Source organism: Chroicocephalus ridibundus, chromosome 2 (genome assembly GCF_963924245.1).
Source record: "Chroicocephalus ridibundus chromosome 2, bChrRid1.1, whole genome shotgun sequence".
Taxonomy (NCBI): Eukaryota; Metazoa; Chordata; class Aves; order Charadriiformes; family Laridae; genus Chroicocephalus; species Chroicocephalus ridibundus.
Window position 1 is genome coordinate 75,091,744 of NC_086285.1, and position 16,904 is coordinate 75,108,647.

Genomic DNA, 16,904 nt, shown 5'->3' on the forward strand with positions numbered 1-16,904 from the left:
CAGAGATGGATGTGGTGTTCACAGTGAACAATCCATGGCTTGCAAAATACATGTTAAATAAGCCCCCCTACTTGTTGGTAGGGACAAACACAAAAGACAAGCAGATTTAGTGAAAGAGGGCTAAGGTGAAGGTCAGAGAAGCAGCAGGGGAGCATGCAGGATTGATTCAGGAGGAAGGAAAACACTCTGAAGAAAGGAAGCAGGCAGTACAGGGGAAAATGCATCTAGCATAAAAGGAGGATCACAACAGAGATCATCCCATTTGCTGTGTGGATCCCTCACAGACTGAGTTTCTGACTTGGTTCTCCCAGGTGTTTCTCTTCTCTGAAGTCATAGATGAGGGAGAAGACATGAGGCCAGGGAGGGCTTGGTGCTCTTAATTGCAGAGGTCAGAGCTCTCAGTTGTGAGACGCTGGGATGAGAGAGGAGGGCAACCGTGGTGGGGTCTTTGTTCCCATTTCACAAGCTGTGGTGTGGCAGCTCTTGCAGCTGCTTGTCCCTGCTCTGGCCCACACTGTTCCAAAAGAAGATGCTTTTCTACTTTCCTGAAAGCATTGGGCACCTCAATTCTTATGGAGCAACTTCATACAGTAGGTGTGTAAGACACGTTTGTGTTGTAGGCGGAAGAAAATGCAGGGCTTGTCCTGTCCTTGTAGCTGCTGTATGTTCCTAACAAGTTGTTTTCAATGAAAGTCTTTTAATCCCAGACATTTTGGTGTGGGAAGTTCAGGCTGTGCATATTTTACCTTGAATTTCAGATGACCCTTCCTTATTTTAAAATGTATAAAATCGTTTAGGACTGATGCAAATGCAAGCTGGCACTAAGATGAAGTTTCCTATTGTTCCGTCGTTCCTGGAAAAGAGTTGGAGATAATTTCCAGTGCGTGTTCTTACTTTCTTAACTCACCTAAAATCAATCCTCTCCTAAGGCAGTTGCTCAGAATAGCAGCGTGCACGTCAGGACCGTGGCGTTGGCACACTGTGCTAGTTATGGGATTCCTCGTAATGCAAAAGAACGGCTGAGGAAATGAGAACTGGATCACAAGCAAACTGAGCTAAACCTAACTTTTCCCAAGGTGGGGGGAAAAAATTGTATCTGGTGATTTTGGGATCTCTTGTAAGAATCTGAGCTCTTTGTTTCAGCAAAAAGAAAAAGCAGAACTATGCAAAAGAGGGTTTTGATGCACCTATCTTAAATTAGAGGTTTTCTATGGCCAGCTTCATGGGTGAGTTCCAATTATTTCAGCCAATGTAATACATTTTCTTGAAAGAAAAGGCATGTGCTACATCAGCAGAAGAGTTATTTCCTCTACATTAAGTAGAAGTGTTTGGGAAGAGCATGCTGGTGTATTGTAAGGATATAACAACATCACCAATCCCTTCCTGCTGTAAATAGGAGTAGCATCTCATGGGAGAAAATGAGTGACGCAAAGGTCTTGCAAAAGTGAAGGGTTAAAAAGCTTGCACTTCAGTGGGAGTATAAAAATAATGCTTCTCATCATCAGTTCTAGTTAAGGATAAGGGGTGCTTAAACTGTGTGCTATGATCCGTCTGAAGTCTTGAATTCTGCTCAGCCTGTGTAAAGAATTAACATGAAAAAGGTTAAATGGAAATTCTGACTGAAAGAGGGAAGTACAAAACATACCCAAGCAAATGTGTTTAGAGCAAATCAGGGAACTAGGTAACTGTGTCAATAAACTAGCTTTATGCAACGCACTAAAATACACCTTATTTACTCTGCCTCATCTACAATTCAGTTAGCAGCACAAGGTTATTTTAATACTATACAGAGATCAGAGACTAAAAAGCGCTTGTGGGTACAGGCGCAAACGCTTCTCAAAGAGAGAGAGAAATACAAATACTCGTTCGTGAAATTCTCAGGAAGCTCTCTTTTTAATCAGCATTGCCATTTTATTGTTTAACCTACCCTGCTTGATCTCCCTACTTTTGGTTAATACGGGAGTCAATTACAGCTTCATCTGTGCAGAATTAACTTTATAGAATATACACCAGGGATTTGTCTATCTCCTCTATTTAGATCTATGTCATAAAAAAATATGTAGTAGAGAACTGTGTGCAAGCACTGCATATGGTTCAGGCTTTGCAGATTTATTGTAAAATCATTTTAAATCGGTTAAGCTCTTGCCAGAAGTTAATTAAATATGTTCCTTTGGTGGGGGGTGGGGGGACTCTGTGTGTGTGCGTGTGTATGGCTGGGGGGGGGGACACCTTCTGTCTCACTAGGTGGCAGTGTCTGATTACATCTGGAAGGACCACGCCAGCAAGCCTGGTGTCTCCAGCTGTGACCTCCAGCGCCAGGATGAACGCCCTGACTCTGCAGCTCCCTGGAGAGGTAGCACCACCGTTCGCATCTCCGTCTACACCGTTCACCTCAGCGGCTTCCAGGAGCTCTACAGGCAATTCCTCAGGCTACCTGATGGGGCTATCGTTGAGGTAGGTCCAAGCAGGCTCCTCACCTGCAGGTTTTTGGAGGCAGAGGTGTGCACTTCAGAAGTAGGTCAGCATCGAAACAGGGAAGCAGACCTGCCTGACCCTGCGCAAAGCGCACACCGAAATCTTCCATAGGAAGACCTCACTCCTAAACAGGAGTGTAAAATCAATGAGTTAATGCCTTGGCAGTGCAAAGTAGCAATTTAGTATTGTTTATAGAGCCATTTAAAGGCAATTATGTAACATATACATTGAAACTACGCACATAGAGATTATTTATAAATATATATTGCTTAGAACTGCATCAGGTCATTCTGTGTGGGAATTATTATATGTATAAATATACAGTGTAAGTATTTTGCACATTTATTAGACAGCTAGTACTACAGGTATGGTCATTCCCTCAGGTTTTCCTCAGATACACAGAGCTAAGGCACAGTTAGATTACTTACTGGCATCTTGCAAGTTTTAGATTGAATCCTGGTTGTTGTCAGATTTTTAGCAGCTCGCGCACTAAAATAAAATACAGGATTAAGTATTAAAAAGAAGTATCGCCCATTACTTGTTTCATAGGCTGTATTTTGTTCATTGCATTGTCATTTTTGTTCTAAGTGCTTAGAAGAAGTGCATTTCGTTGTTGCCTTTGGTCTTGTGTTTGGAGACCTTTAAAAAAATTTGGCACCTAAGAGAAAGTAGAGTGAAAGAACATTACTTTACCTACCCAGATAAGAAGTGGGAGCATCATCGTGGAGGTCTGTTTACCATAGAAAACTGGCACAAATGATGCTGAGGTACAAAGTTTTCAGTTGCTCACTTCTAAGGTGAAGGTTCAAGTATGCCTTTCCAGCATGAGGCAAACGTTGCTTCTGCTCCTTGGTTATTGTTTCAAGACTGTTTTCTTCATTAAAAGATTTTATTCTTAATGTCTTTGCCCTACTTGGCTTTTAAAAGAAAACTTAATTTAAAGGAAACTGTCCTCAAGGAATCCAAACATAATTCTCTGCCCTGGGAACTTGTGATTCACCAGAGTGAAGACACTGGAGTCTTTGAGCTGGCCAAAGAAAACAAGAGAAGGCATGTGGCCTACATGAAGCAGAACTTAATTATTGAAACAAAGAAACTGGCAAATCCAGGTTCATGCCTAAGTCTGTTAAAGAAGCTCCTCATACAAATCATTGGCTAGATTTTTGCTAGAACACCTTTTCCCTGTTTGAGTTCAACAACCCAGCACCATTCCGACTTTTTGCCTGTTACAAACACTAGCTCTTTGCAGAAGAGTTTTTCCCAATTAAGTTCTTCTCAGCTTTTCAGTCATGAGGTTTCATTCAGCTTCCACAAGGCTGTGGAAGGAGGGGCTTCAAACACCTTAGGCAACCTTAACCCAGTGCACTGGTTCAGTTCATTAATCTCTTCTGTATTTCTGAGAGAGGAGAAACGCATTCCCGTACAATGTAATTTTGTCTTCCCAGGTGAGCTTCCCAGAAGCTTCCAGCTTCCAAACTGATGCTGATCAGCATCCACAGAGTGAGCGAGCGCTGCACAATGCAGATGGCTCAAGCCTCTTCTGTACAGCTTCCCACACCAGATCACAACCTAGTCTGTCCCTAAAATCTACGTGGCTGAGTCTTATGTCATCGTCTTGAATGCTGCATGTCTAATTTAGGAGATCAAGGCATGCTTTACAGCATTTTTATTTGTAGATCTAAATGCAATTACATATAAGAAATGTGCTTAACTAATAATTGCAGTAAAACTTACATATCTCACATTCAGTTGATAATGGATGTAATTATACATTTGTGTATTTTATAGGTCAAGGCTTTCTACTTCAGTTGCAAATTAGGACTATTCTGTAAGTTAATGAATTTTAAAACTATACACTGACAAGTGAGAAGTTTGCTGCCTTGGGGCAAATACACCTGAGCTTCACCCCTTGCTGCTGTTGCTGCCCCTCAGGAACAGGTTTTTTGCCTCTGCTGCAGCTAGAGAAGCAGTGGTATTGAGTGGGGTTAGAAAATCATTTTGGAGGTAAAAGGTTGTATCGCAACCCTAAGTATAGCTTTTAAGGGTGTAGGAGATGACGACTACATGGGCTTCTTGAGAAAATCTGTCCAGTCTGCTGCTTCTGTGGACAACTCATTGCGTATAAGCGTTTTCAGTCTGAATATTAAAAGCTAGTCCTAAAGATTCTGGTAGTTTAGTTTACCAATATATAGCCCAGTTTAGGTATTTTGTCCCCAGTGATTCAATGGAAAGATTTTTCTGGGTCCTTGCAGTCTATTTGGTCAGAAGTCTCCTCTTATTCTCCAGCCTCACTTTATTAATTGTCAGCTTCCATGTGTTCATTTGGATCACCCTTTGGTGTAAATAAGATTTCTCTCTTCCAGAAGTTTACCTACATAATCTAATTTCATAATCTTACCCCTTTTCTGCCAGAATGGGTACAACGCTTCACCAGAAGAAACACAACAGGCTCTCCTTTTGCTTTTCATTCCCCTCCTCACCCTACCAGCAGTGGTGAAGGAGGGAAGGCTCTCCTTCCACATTGGCGAGGGCAGAGATTGTCACCTATTCTCTCCCTGTCGTAGGAATGACAGCTGCCTTTCCTCTTTCTTCATGATCAGCAAGCCTCTTTCTCCCCACCAGAGATAAGACATTTGTATGAAATGCTGTCTTGGGGCTGTAGGAACACGAACTGTAGGAACAGGGGAGGTCTGTGGCAACTGTGGTGTGTCCTACCTTTGTGTATATATATATCTACCTCATCTGCAGAGTCCACAGAGCAAGAAAAAAAAGCGGTTTTCACTTCTTTTCTCCTCATTTTTTGTGTGAGCTAGTGCTATTGTACAACTGCAGAATATAAGGAGTAATTCAATAGCATCTAGGAACGAGGGGTTGCATGCAACTTCTTCCTGCAAAACAGTTGTACTTTTTATTACAGTAACCTACCAAGGGTGAAAATGTAATTATTTCAGTGTAACTTTTGGTTTGTTTGTTCACTTTTATTAAGAAACTCTAAAGGCACGTAACTCTGGAGACAGCAAGATGAAAAGGCTTTGACTTCTTAATTTCTGGGACTTTCAGGAACCATATCTGAAAGAGCCATAACACCTATTCCTAATTACTGCAGTGGGATCTCATTAATTCAGACATTTGGGGACTAAGATCTCTCCATTGGATGTGTAATGCATTGTGCCGTTATAGCAGGATGGTTGCTGGTGTTGGTAGGTGTTCTTTGGAAATAATATGTATAATAGGAGGAAATGAGCAATTTGGCAGAAAACAACGCAGAAATGACAGTAACTTAAAAAGCATGTGCAACTGTAGACATTGGTGAGAGGGTACCACCAGCATGAGCCGGAGGTTCTTAGCATTCAACTAACTGGGGTGTGCGTGCAGGCTAGTGAGCTCTGGGTTATTGGGGTGGCAGTATGGCTCTCGTCAAACACACTGACATGAGAACAGTGTTTAAATCACTGGGCCAAATTCTTCCTCAAATTCATGTGTTCAACTCCTGGTGACTTCAAGCTCAAATACGTTTACGTGTCTGCAGATATTCTTCGACAGACATAAGAGGAATTTTGCATAATCTTGCTTTAAAGCGCTTGGATGCTCATAAGGAATTTACATTATATTCACAACCTCATCCTACTCTTTCTTACTTCAACGAAAGCAAGATTTCCTTGTAGCCCTAATTCATCAAAGCACATAAGCGTAAACTTAATTTAGGCCGAGGAGCCAAAACACTCTCTTTAATAATACCTTTTTTTTTTTTTTCCAGAGCAAGTGAGGCCAGTTTGTAAGTGCTGTATGCAGGAGTACACTAGCCAGGAATAAATGTCTCTCTATACAATAACTTCTTTAAAATAATTATTACTTTAAGTATGGTATTCCCAGTAAAGGTCCAACTTTGCTGGTATAACTAGAAATTTCATGTCTGGTATGAAAAGTAGTTTTATAGGTTTCATAAGCATGAGGCAAAAATAACTGTTTTAAAAGGAACATTAAGTACAAGGTGACATGTATAAATTGCCCTAGAAATGTTAAATAAAAAGGTTTTTTTTTTTTAAATGTGCAGCATAAAAATTATAGAGGTTAAACTTTTAAGTGCAGTCCTTTTATCATAAGCATTGTAAAACTCAAAGAATTCACATGCAGTAAAACCCATTTTCCTTTTTACCTTTCATAATATATTTCTCCTTTATAGTATTCAATTTAGGTGTTGGCTAACCAAGGAATGACCTTCCCAAAATAAATCACTTTTCATGCTTTCCCTTATTCATTAATCTTATGTTATTGTAATATATAGGAAATTATTGAGTTTTAGCATTTTAAATGTATTTGAAATCCATGCACAGAAAAGTTAATGATAGCGGTACATCTTTGCTGTCTACATGGTGATAACACCAACTTGGTGATTTTTATCTTGACTTTTGCTGACTGGAGTTGATTTCTTATTAAAAGGGCAAAGATAAGTCACTTTAACTCAGCAAAAAATGAGTTTCCTATTATAGGCGTAGTAAACCTCAGCATTGTAGAGAAAGTTTTTGTATAGTATGATTTTATCTATCAAATAAACCTACCCAAATGTCAAGGATTCATCCAATTTAAACTTACTGGATAAGAGAGATCTGTTTTCCCTAATTACTTGAAAAGTACCTAATAGTAATAGGATAAGACAGCGTAGGTGACTAGCCAATTACTTAGTTTAAGCTATTTACATCAATCCATATGCTATAAATTATGCCTAAACTCTCTTGCACTTCTGGAAAAGTGAATAAAATCATATAAGTTTATTTTGAATACAAGATCAGATACGGTATGCTGAGTGACACTTAAAAAGAATGAAACAGTAACCGTAGCTTATTTTCTGAAGCAATCTTGACAGTAATGCTAAATTACAGCTCGGAAACATCTAGCATTTTTACCTTTATGAGAAAAGGCTTTTTACATATTTAACATAATTCTAGGGAAAATATACTGGAATTATGTATAAAGATATGTACACTGTAACCAAAGGGCATTTATATTCCCCAGTAGAATACTTACAACAATTTTATTGCCATTTGGTGTCATTTTCTAACAGATATAAAATACAGCCAGTAAACAAACTAGACTTCAGATTTAAGCTGACAGCTGTTCCTTCAGAAGCAATATTCAGATATTTAATCTTAAGAATACTGAATATTTTACAATTGTTTGAGCAAACTATACTTTTAGCGTGTAAGGACTGTGTGCTTTTATATACAGTTCTTGGATCTGATAATGACACTAAAAAACAACCTCAGAATAATCTACACATTTGTCGCTCCCATATATTCCCTGGGCAAATCAACAAATTGCCTCATGTTTTATTCTTAATTCCACAAAGTCTTTTTATATACGCAATGTTACTATGAATATTGGGGCCTATTTTTTTCCCATATGTGCCTAAGCCATACAGTTGATTCCCGTGCAGTTTATGCATGTATCTGAGTGGAGCTTTTTCTGGCTCTGACTTCATTAAGGGAATAAATTGGCCAAGTTTACCACAAAAGCCCTACGTGTTGTTTTCATAAAGAGTCTCACTGCAGTGGTCACTAAAGATTTATGGAGAAGAGGAATAGGGAGGATTGCCCCAGCTCAGTAACTGAGGTTGGTACACTCAGTTGGCTTCATCATCATATGACATCATCTCTATGTGCCATCATCATATGGCACCAGACTCTACAGAGGGAGCAGGAAAGCTCTGAACTTTCCAAACCATGAGCTGGATCAGCCGAGGTGAGTGGGTGAGGACTTCTTGGCTGGGGAGAGTCTGGGCAAAGGTAATTGTTTGGTGTAAGTTGACCCATATTAGGTGGCTTCAGCGGCATCATGGCAGGTCATCCACACACAGGGCCAGTTTACAAGAAGTCAGTTTCCTGAAGATCCCTGTACAAGTAGGGATTAACAGTAAAGGTTTAGCCTTTGCAAGAGTGATTCCACCCACACTAATTCATGTATGTGTGTATATGCTCCTGGGCTGAATAGGCTTCGCCACTTGCTGCCCACCTAATTCTGCGCTCTGATCTTCTCCCATTGAAGACATGTAATATTTTGCAACTGCGTTCAGTGGGAGGATGATCCCTCTCAACATGGATTGAGATTCAGTTGGGAATCATACATGATAGAAGTCCGTTAAGGGATACTCCCATGGACATAGGCAATCAAATCAGTATAGCCTGCAAACTTACAGCCCTTTTGCTGAGGGTCACAGCAGTATTGCTAGTTCCTCTGCAAATAAGAAGTAAACCAGACTGTTTTAAGTTATCTTTACCAGAATATATTTCTCCTTTAACTCTGTAATTCAATTAAAGATAATCAGTTTAAGAAATAAAATAGTTGTCCAAGCCGCTTTTTCCACTCCACTGAGAAGATGAGAATAAGAAAAAACGTTTTCCTGGAGAAACATTGCATTTATATGCTTTTCTCTTAAATTGATCCAGCTCATGTTGCATGTGACATGTGAATCCTGTCCTGAAATGGACCCACACTGTTGCTTCTTGCCCTTGTGATGGATAATCCAACTCATTTGCTGCAGATGAAGAGGATGCACACATTGCATCTCAGATGAGAAGTTAAATACCTTCTGTTTCGGGTTGTTTACCCTTTCAAGGATAAGATTAAGTCCTTAATTTTTTTCAGTAAATTGAGATATAGTCTTAAATGGAAACTGTGTTTATTACTATTACTCTATTGAGATTATCAACTACGGTGAAGGCTATGATGCTGCATGCAATGGGATGGAAATGCAGGAGGCAGCCTTGCAGCATGTGGCCATTTCTTCTCTCTCTCGTTTTCTCCAAATCCCAGGTTTGACCTACTCTCTGCCCCAGAAACTCACAGAGCCATGGAGAAAAATTTATTTCCACCAAGACACCATGTCCTGCTTATCTATGGTGGAGGCTGTGGTCAGATGGAAGGACCAGGAAAGTGGTGAGATAGATCCACCACTGGCTCTCAGCAGGACACACAGGCTTTCAGATAACCAGCAAATGACTGAAATACCTATGCTGCAGCATTATAGCCTTGTTCTGGATATGGATATGAATATGCAATTATAAATCACACTGGTTTCTTTATTAGTGGCAGAGAACACAGCGTAAGGAGCAAGGGTTACATACCTAGCCAACAAATACACAAATATTTTATGGGCATGGTTATTTACATTTATTTTTCCTTGGGGGGCCTGAGGAATTAGAGCTGTTTCCTTTGGATGTTCACAGAAGGGATGGGAGCAGGTTCAAGTGCATCCATTCAGTCTGGACAATGCTCATGGGAAAAATGTTGTCATGTCACTGTAGATGTGCTGTATAACAAACAACAGTGCTGATAATTAAGGGGTATTTTAAAAGTGCTATTTTGTATTGAAACACTTCCCTTTTGGTTCCAACCCGCTTTAAACACCCAGATTTTCTGTATTTTCAGTGATTTTCTGAATGACTTTATGCTGTGAGGGTAGAGCCACTGATTGCTGCAGAAGGTGTTTTGTGCTCTTACACGCTTACAGTTGTTATTCATCTATCACGTAGTTTTACCTGAATCAGCAGTAAAATCTTTGAAGTCAAAGGATAATTGCCAAAACAGCATTAACTTATTTTATCCGAATAAAAAAAATAACCTTTGAAAAAGTACCTTGCAGCTACACAGATTGACAAAATGCATCAATTATATTTTTGCTCACTTTATAATTACACTGCAGTAAGTGCACAGTGAACTTTATTGCATGGTTGATTAACCGTAAGGTTACTGCTATTAAGTCACTCTCAGAAACAACAACTTGGACTGTAATTTAAGAACAGAACTCTGCACAACATCTGATCAAGTCTAAAAATCTGACATATCCATACAAGGTTCAATTTAAAATTCAGAAGTAAATGTTAGCACCTTAAGTGTAGCAAAGTGTTTCTGTTGCTTAGGTCAGGCATGCTGGATATGTGAACTATCAGATCTGAAAGAGCTCTTGGTATGTGTTAACCAACACCAATGGAAAGGGTTTTCCAGTGAACTCTAAATATCCCCTGTATCCTCTTTTTTGCAGAGAATCAAGTCCTATGAGAAGCAGCTGAGGGAACTGGCGTTGTTCAGAAGTCTGAGGGGAGACCTTATCACTCTCTACAACTACCTGGAAGGAGGTTGTAGCGAGGTGGAAGTTGGTCTCTTCTCCCAAGTAGCAAGTGATATGACAAGAGGAAACAGCCCCATGTTGTGCCAGGGGAGGCTTAGATTAGATATTAGGAAAAACTTCTTTACCGAAAGGGCTGTCAAGTACTGGAACAGGCTGCCCAGGGAAGTGGTTGAGTCACCATCGCTGGAGGCATTTAAAAGACCTGCAGCCGTGACACTTAGGGACATAGTTTAGCCGTGGACTTGGCAGTCTTAGGTTAACAGTTGGACTCGGTGATCTGAAATGTCCTTTTCCAACCTAAATGATTCTATGGTTCTATGAAATTAGTGTTCCCACTTCTGTGGAATTAGGATTAAATCTTTAGGTATACCCTGAGAATATTTCCACATTCTTTCTCAGATTGTTGCAACAGGAAAAATACCGCCATTCCTGTTAGCTCACTGATGCTATAGGCCCTTTTTTTGTTGACTTTGTATATTGCAAAATTGTTGCTATGAAGTCCTGCCGTGATGTTGTATCTCTGTCTGACCTGCCCTGAAGATTGTTTATGCCATGAGAGAAGCAGCTCAGGACAATCTAAAACTGGACTATCCATTATTCTAAAAGAATAAAACTAAAGGTAAAGTAGTAGGTCTTCTGCGTAAGTGGTACCTAGATAAGAAGAAAGCGTAGCCTGGTACGAAGGAACTTGCCTAGGATTTAGGATGCACAAGATCACTTCAATGTTTGCTAACAGTTTTTTACTTGAGGTAGGGAATATCCCCTACACTGGCTGTATCCCCTTGTTCTAGAGGTAATAGTGCTTCCCAGCTTCACAGGGTATTAAACCCAGAAGCAGAACAAAGATTTGAAGAACCTTCATCAGATAGATTATAAAAGTACACAAAAATAGAATAGAAATTAGAGGTTATTCCCGTACATAAACCAGTGTTTGTATAATTTATTAAAGCTGTGTTAAACCAGGTTGAGAATAGCACAATTCATTAAAACATTACGGTGTGACGGGAGCAATCTGCTTTTTTCTGTGCTAGCGTTTGAGTAACAGCAGCTAGACAGAGCCGAGGCTCTGTTACTTCTCAGCATCCAAAATTTGATTTCTGCTCACATTCATCTGAGCAAAATTTCTCTTATATGGGCACTCCAGAAAGTGAAAACAGTCGGAGCCAGGGCACTCTTGTGCAAAATGCCACCCACATGACACAAGCTGAGGATCTGACATGCGATGTGGTAACTGCTAATGAACTGAGCTGGATCTGATGCAGTGTCTTGGCTTTATAACCAGTTTCCAGTCCTATAACACATCATCTCCTCCTCATGGCCATGATTTTCTTCTTTGAAGGTCTATTCTTTATTCACTCAAATCTTCTCCATGTGTCAAGAACATCATAAGAAGAAATTATTAAAAGCATCAGGCGTAAAAATCCCCATTCCACTGTTTTACTAAAGTGTTTAGAGTCTGAGAAAAATTAGGTGAATTCACATTTCACATGTGTTTAAATTGCTAATCTCACTGCTCTATCTGTATTAGTGAATACATTTACAGTAACTTTTACTTTATAATATTTTGGCAGAACTGTTAGAAAAATTGTTATAAGCCTAGGAGTGGAACTGAACCATGAAAGCTAAACTGTAAGCTGCTGTAAAGCTGGGTTATTAGTATGACAGAATAAAATTTCACACACACAAATGCTTCTAAGCTGCAACGTTTTGAAAGCAAGAAGAGAGGGGTGGGGAAGTGCAATCAAAGTCATCTATGTTCCCTCTGATATTTCACTGAATGCTGCCATAAGAATATGTTGGTTTTGTCGGTTCTGTTTTTCAGGCATTTGGCGATATTACTGGAGAAAGTCTTTTGTGTAATGAAATGAGCACAGCCCAGGAGCGCAGAAGCGAAATGGACAGCGTGCTGCATACATCTTCACGTATCGAGCTGAGAGAGAGGAAAAAGAGTACGGCAAGGTGGAAAGGTATTATTATCAGTTGCTGTACCCAGCTGAAAAACAATGCTGATACCTAAGCATAAAACCATGGGAGGGATAGAAGAAAAGAGATAATTTGAAAACACAGTTTCTCTTGGAAAGACTAGGGTGCGATCGGTTAGGGCTGAAATTTCACAGTTGTGTTTTCCAGTGGGTCTTTATCCTTGGGTAGTTTCATAGGTCTGTTGCAAGAGTCCTGAAGGCTGAAGAGCTGTCTTTCACCCAAGCACTGTCCCACTTTCTGTTCAGAAACTCAGTACAGTAACGCAATACAGAGCAATCTGTCTGCAGCAAGGGACAGTGTTTAAAGTATGCTGAGGGCAGGCTTGAATCATCTACTTTACATATAATCAAGTATGTCTCCACACGTATTGGTCTGAGTGCGAAAGTCCCAATCTCTCAGACTTGCGTTGTGTTTTCCACTGTGCACTGAGAGCCACTGGCCCCCTCCCAGCGCCTAGAGAAGTACACGTAGAGTGGAACAAGCCCATGTACATCAAGCTGCTAAGTGAAGTTGCTGCTGCTCAAAGGTAGTACCAGGGTGTTCAATGACAGAGAATTATGGAACACACGGGGTGTCCTTAGATGTCACTGTTATTACAAGATATAAATTTCCTCTCATTCCTTATTCACAGTCTCGGTACCAGATATGGCTCCACAGGATCCCTGCACTTGGCTGAGTCCTATCAGCATCATGTTTCTGATGCCCTCTGAGGAGTAAAGTTCAGTTAAAAGCACCTTGTGTTACTTTTAAGTCAACAGTAATCTTGTCTGTTGACAGGGAAACCTTGGAAAGTTCACATGAACACAAAAGACACATTTTTTCGAAGGAAAATTGATAAATCTAGCGTACGGGCTCTTGCTCCTGTATCCCTCTTGTTGGGGTAGGGAGGTCATCGGTACGCTGGTGCCTGTGTATTTACATCATGTCTTTCTCTACATCTTTTTTTCTAACCTTCAGGAAATGACGTTGTCTCCGACAAGAGCTAATTCCTGCAGTAATGCATAGTCCACAGAGTTGTTTACATCCTGATCCACACCCATGGTATGGTTACTGTCTGACAGGATTTATGGTTGTGATGTCCACACCTCTGTGCGTACAGTGTTGTCCTGCAAATGCTCCATTCATAGGTCTTCTGTGGCTTCAACAAGCTTTTCAGTGCGGTGAGCTCACTGGATCAGATCACAGATCGGATCAAGCAAATATAATTATTCCATAAGATTTTTTTTTCCTTCCAAATAGTGGGACATTCTTAGATTTCTCAGGTTTGCTTTTTCCTGCTTTTCCAGGTTTGCTTTTACCTGCTGGTGGTGGGGAAAAAGTTGCTGATTTGTCTTTCAAGTTTCATGACTAAAATGTTGACAATGTTTTCAGTAATTGTTCAAAGCACAACACTATTGTAATTGCAAGGCTGCAAAGATGCCCAGAAGAGGAACAATGATGGCTTCATGCCACCAGTTTTGTAGCCAAGTCCCAACAGGCCGCAAAATTTACAAGATCCCAGAGAGGATCATTTTGCTGAGATCTTAACGTTGGTCCGACCTGCTTCCCTGGGAGCTACAGCTTAAAGCAACCTGGAGGTTATCCTCGTGCTTTCTTAGGAGTATTAAAGTATTGCTCATTAGTTTGAACCAGTCCTATTCTATTTGGCTATTCTATTCTATCTGGTGCCTATTCTATTTGGCTTCATACAAATGCATAGGAACTGAAGTCCATGCCCCAAAGGCAAGGACTACAAGAGACAACATAAGGAGAAAGTGGGAAGGGGAACAAAGGCAAGAAAGGTGAAGTCATTTGTCCAAGATCACCAAAGTCAGAGGCAAATGCAGAAATGAAGGGCATACTGCCAGCGCCCTGACTCTTGGTCTTCCCTGTATTAGGATTCTTTTTGTCCTGAAAATGCAGATGAAAAAGGGAAAAGTCTTACCTTCCTGGTATTTTGAATCATTCATGTAGAACACTTGTAACCAATTAACAGTAATCAGTGGCATTTTTCTAATACATATGCTTTTCTGGTGTCCCTTTGTTCACACTGGTACAGTAAAACTTTTTCAGATGCATTTACCTTTGCAAGACCTTTCCCAGTGTCTGAACATTGTTGATTGATTTCGATAGTTGAATCTATGGTTCTCATCCATCTGAATAATTGTTAAATGACATTAGGTAGTAACCTGGAGGTTTAGATATCACTCCTTAAAAAAGTTTTTCTTTGGGTTTGCAAGATAACTATTTGGTCTCCACTTTTCTTTTAATCGATTTATATGTATGTGCATATGGGTGCGTTTGTATGTGTTTTACCCAGAAAGAAAGGGTGTTAAAAATCTTCTGAATATCTACAAGAAGTGATGTGATTTCCGTGGGTTCTATTGCATCAGATATTACTTGGATGACTTCTCGATGTCATAACAGGAATAAAATTGCCTTTTTAATGTTTGCTTTGCCTGTTGACACTTTAAACTATTGTACTTAATATTGAAAAAGAAACTAACTGAAGAGAAACTGTCCAGTCCCAGAATTTTTCTGTGGATTTTTTCTACCTGAGTGGAGTTGCACTTTTCACAGATTACCCCAGCATCTGGGGTAATGCCCACAACGAGTGAAGACCACTAAGATTGCTTGTGTACATGGCTTTCCTCTGCTATGTGTTATGGTGGTGATCTGTAACTTACTGCAGCTTATGGATAACAGTACCAAGAAGACAGCGTGCTGTGGGCAGCATCATCCCTTGCGCGTCTTCTTGGCCTCAGTGTTATCTTTGAATGTGACTGAATGTGGTGGTAAAAATTCCTTTGGGCAATATTATATCCTAGATTTCCCACCACTGAGTTAACACATCCCAGTCTGGTTCTGTGAGATTTTGACTTCAGTGTTGGTAACATGCTATTATTTAGCACGATGACAAGACTGACTTTACATGTGGAGCCACCACACCTTCAGTTCTGATAGAAACATGCTGATTTGTTAACAAATGTGGATCTGGTCCTGAGACTTTGTTCAGGATGAAGGACTTGATTCACCACTTTTATTGCCTCAGTTACATTACCATGTCTCCACTGACTTTCATCTCACCTGGGATATGCAATTCTGCAACAGTACATATCCTTGAAAGCTGAATTTAAAGTGCGCTTAAATATTAAGTAAATTAATCTTACATTTTTGTTGCAAATGTACAATCCTACCTATTAATTTTGGTTATTGCATTGTGTGAGTTACCATGGTTGTTGGTCAGTATACACTGGGTGGCATTGGCTTTGAAATTGTTTTCTGAAGTGCTCTTATAAGCAACATCATCCATAATGCTCAGTTATAGTTGGATAGTAATTGCCTGTCTATGCAGTGTTCCTTTACAACAATTTTCTCCTGTGTAGCTATATATATGTAGTCATTACTGAAAAGTGTAAATAAAGAATCCTTTTAGTGGTGTAGTTTCCCTAGGTACCTACTGTGCTCTTATTATCTAAAACATACTCCCCATCTGTAGTTCTGTTCTATTAAAGGATAAAGACATAAGTATGAATTAAAAATTAAAATGCTTGTTGTAGATTGGAGAGCAAGGTCTATTAGAATATATCTGGCGCTAGGCTCACAGTACAGTAGATAGATTACACTGAGCACCAGTTAAGCAAGAGGATGAAAAATGAGTGATTTTCATCATTCAGTTAAATATAGTGCTAAGTGGTATGCGCTAGCATTAAAAGCAAATTACTTAGCACTTCACCAATCACAGCATGAGAGCATTCCATTGGAAGCAGTATTTCCAGTGATGCTCAGTCCTCAGTTTTATTAAATAAATCAGCTGTTAATGCTTAAGGAAGCAGTTGAAGACGTATTGCTATGATAATAAAAAGATTGGAAATGTAAAAATAAAGAGAAGCACTACCTCATTTTAATGAAACGGCCTAAGAAAACCTCCCTCTCTTTTAACAACAAAATTCCAAAGTGCTGGTAGATCTGTAATATTTGCATCTCCTGTACCTTCTTTTGGTCTTCCTTTCTTACTAATGAATATGACCTTTCCTTTTTTTTTTTTTTTGCTTCTTTATAATGACATCTTTTTTGTCATAAATCTGCTGCCATGTCACTGAACATTTTGATGAGCTTTTCTGATTCCCTCTTATCTCTCCTTGATAGGATATTATTATCCAGTAATCTGGACATGGGAAGCCTGATCCTCAGCACAGGTACTTTTTGGTTGCTCAGTTAAAGACAATGGAGATGTGATAATTTACACCAGAAGAGAGTTTGACATTGAGGGCTACCTTTATATCATGCAGCAATGTTATTTCCTGCACAGCAATGGTCATTGGGAGACACTCAAATCTGC

General features: G+C 39.8%; 1 long non-coding RNA gene across 1 annotated transcript; it reads left to right on the forward strand.

Moving 5' to 3' along the window:
• The first annotated feature begins 2,240 nt into the window (after window positions 1-2,240).
• LOC134511641 (uncharacterized) lies at window positions 2,241-16,446 on the forward strand. The gene is made up of 3 exons (XR_010069933.1): window positions 2,241-2,454; window positions 12,423-12,567; window positions 13,541-16,446. It is a non-coding gene; the product is annotated as an uncharacterized LOC134511641 (long non-coding RNA).
• The last annotated feature ends 458 nt before the right edge of the window (window positions 16,447-16,904 follow it).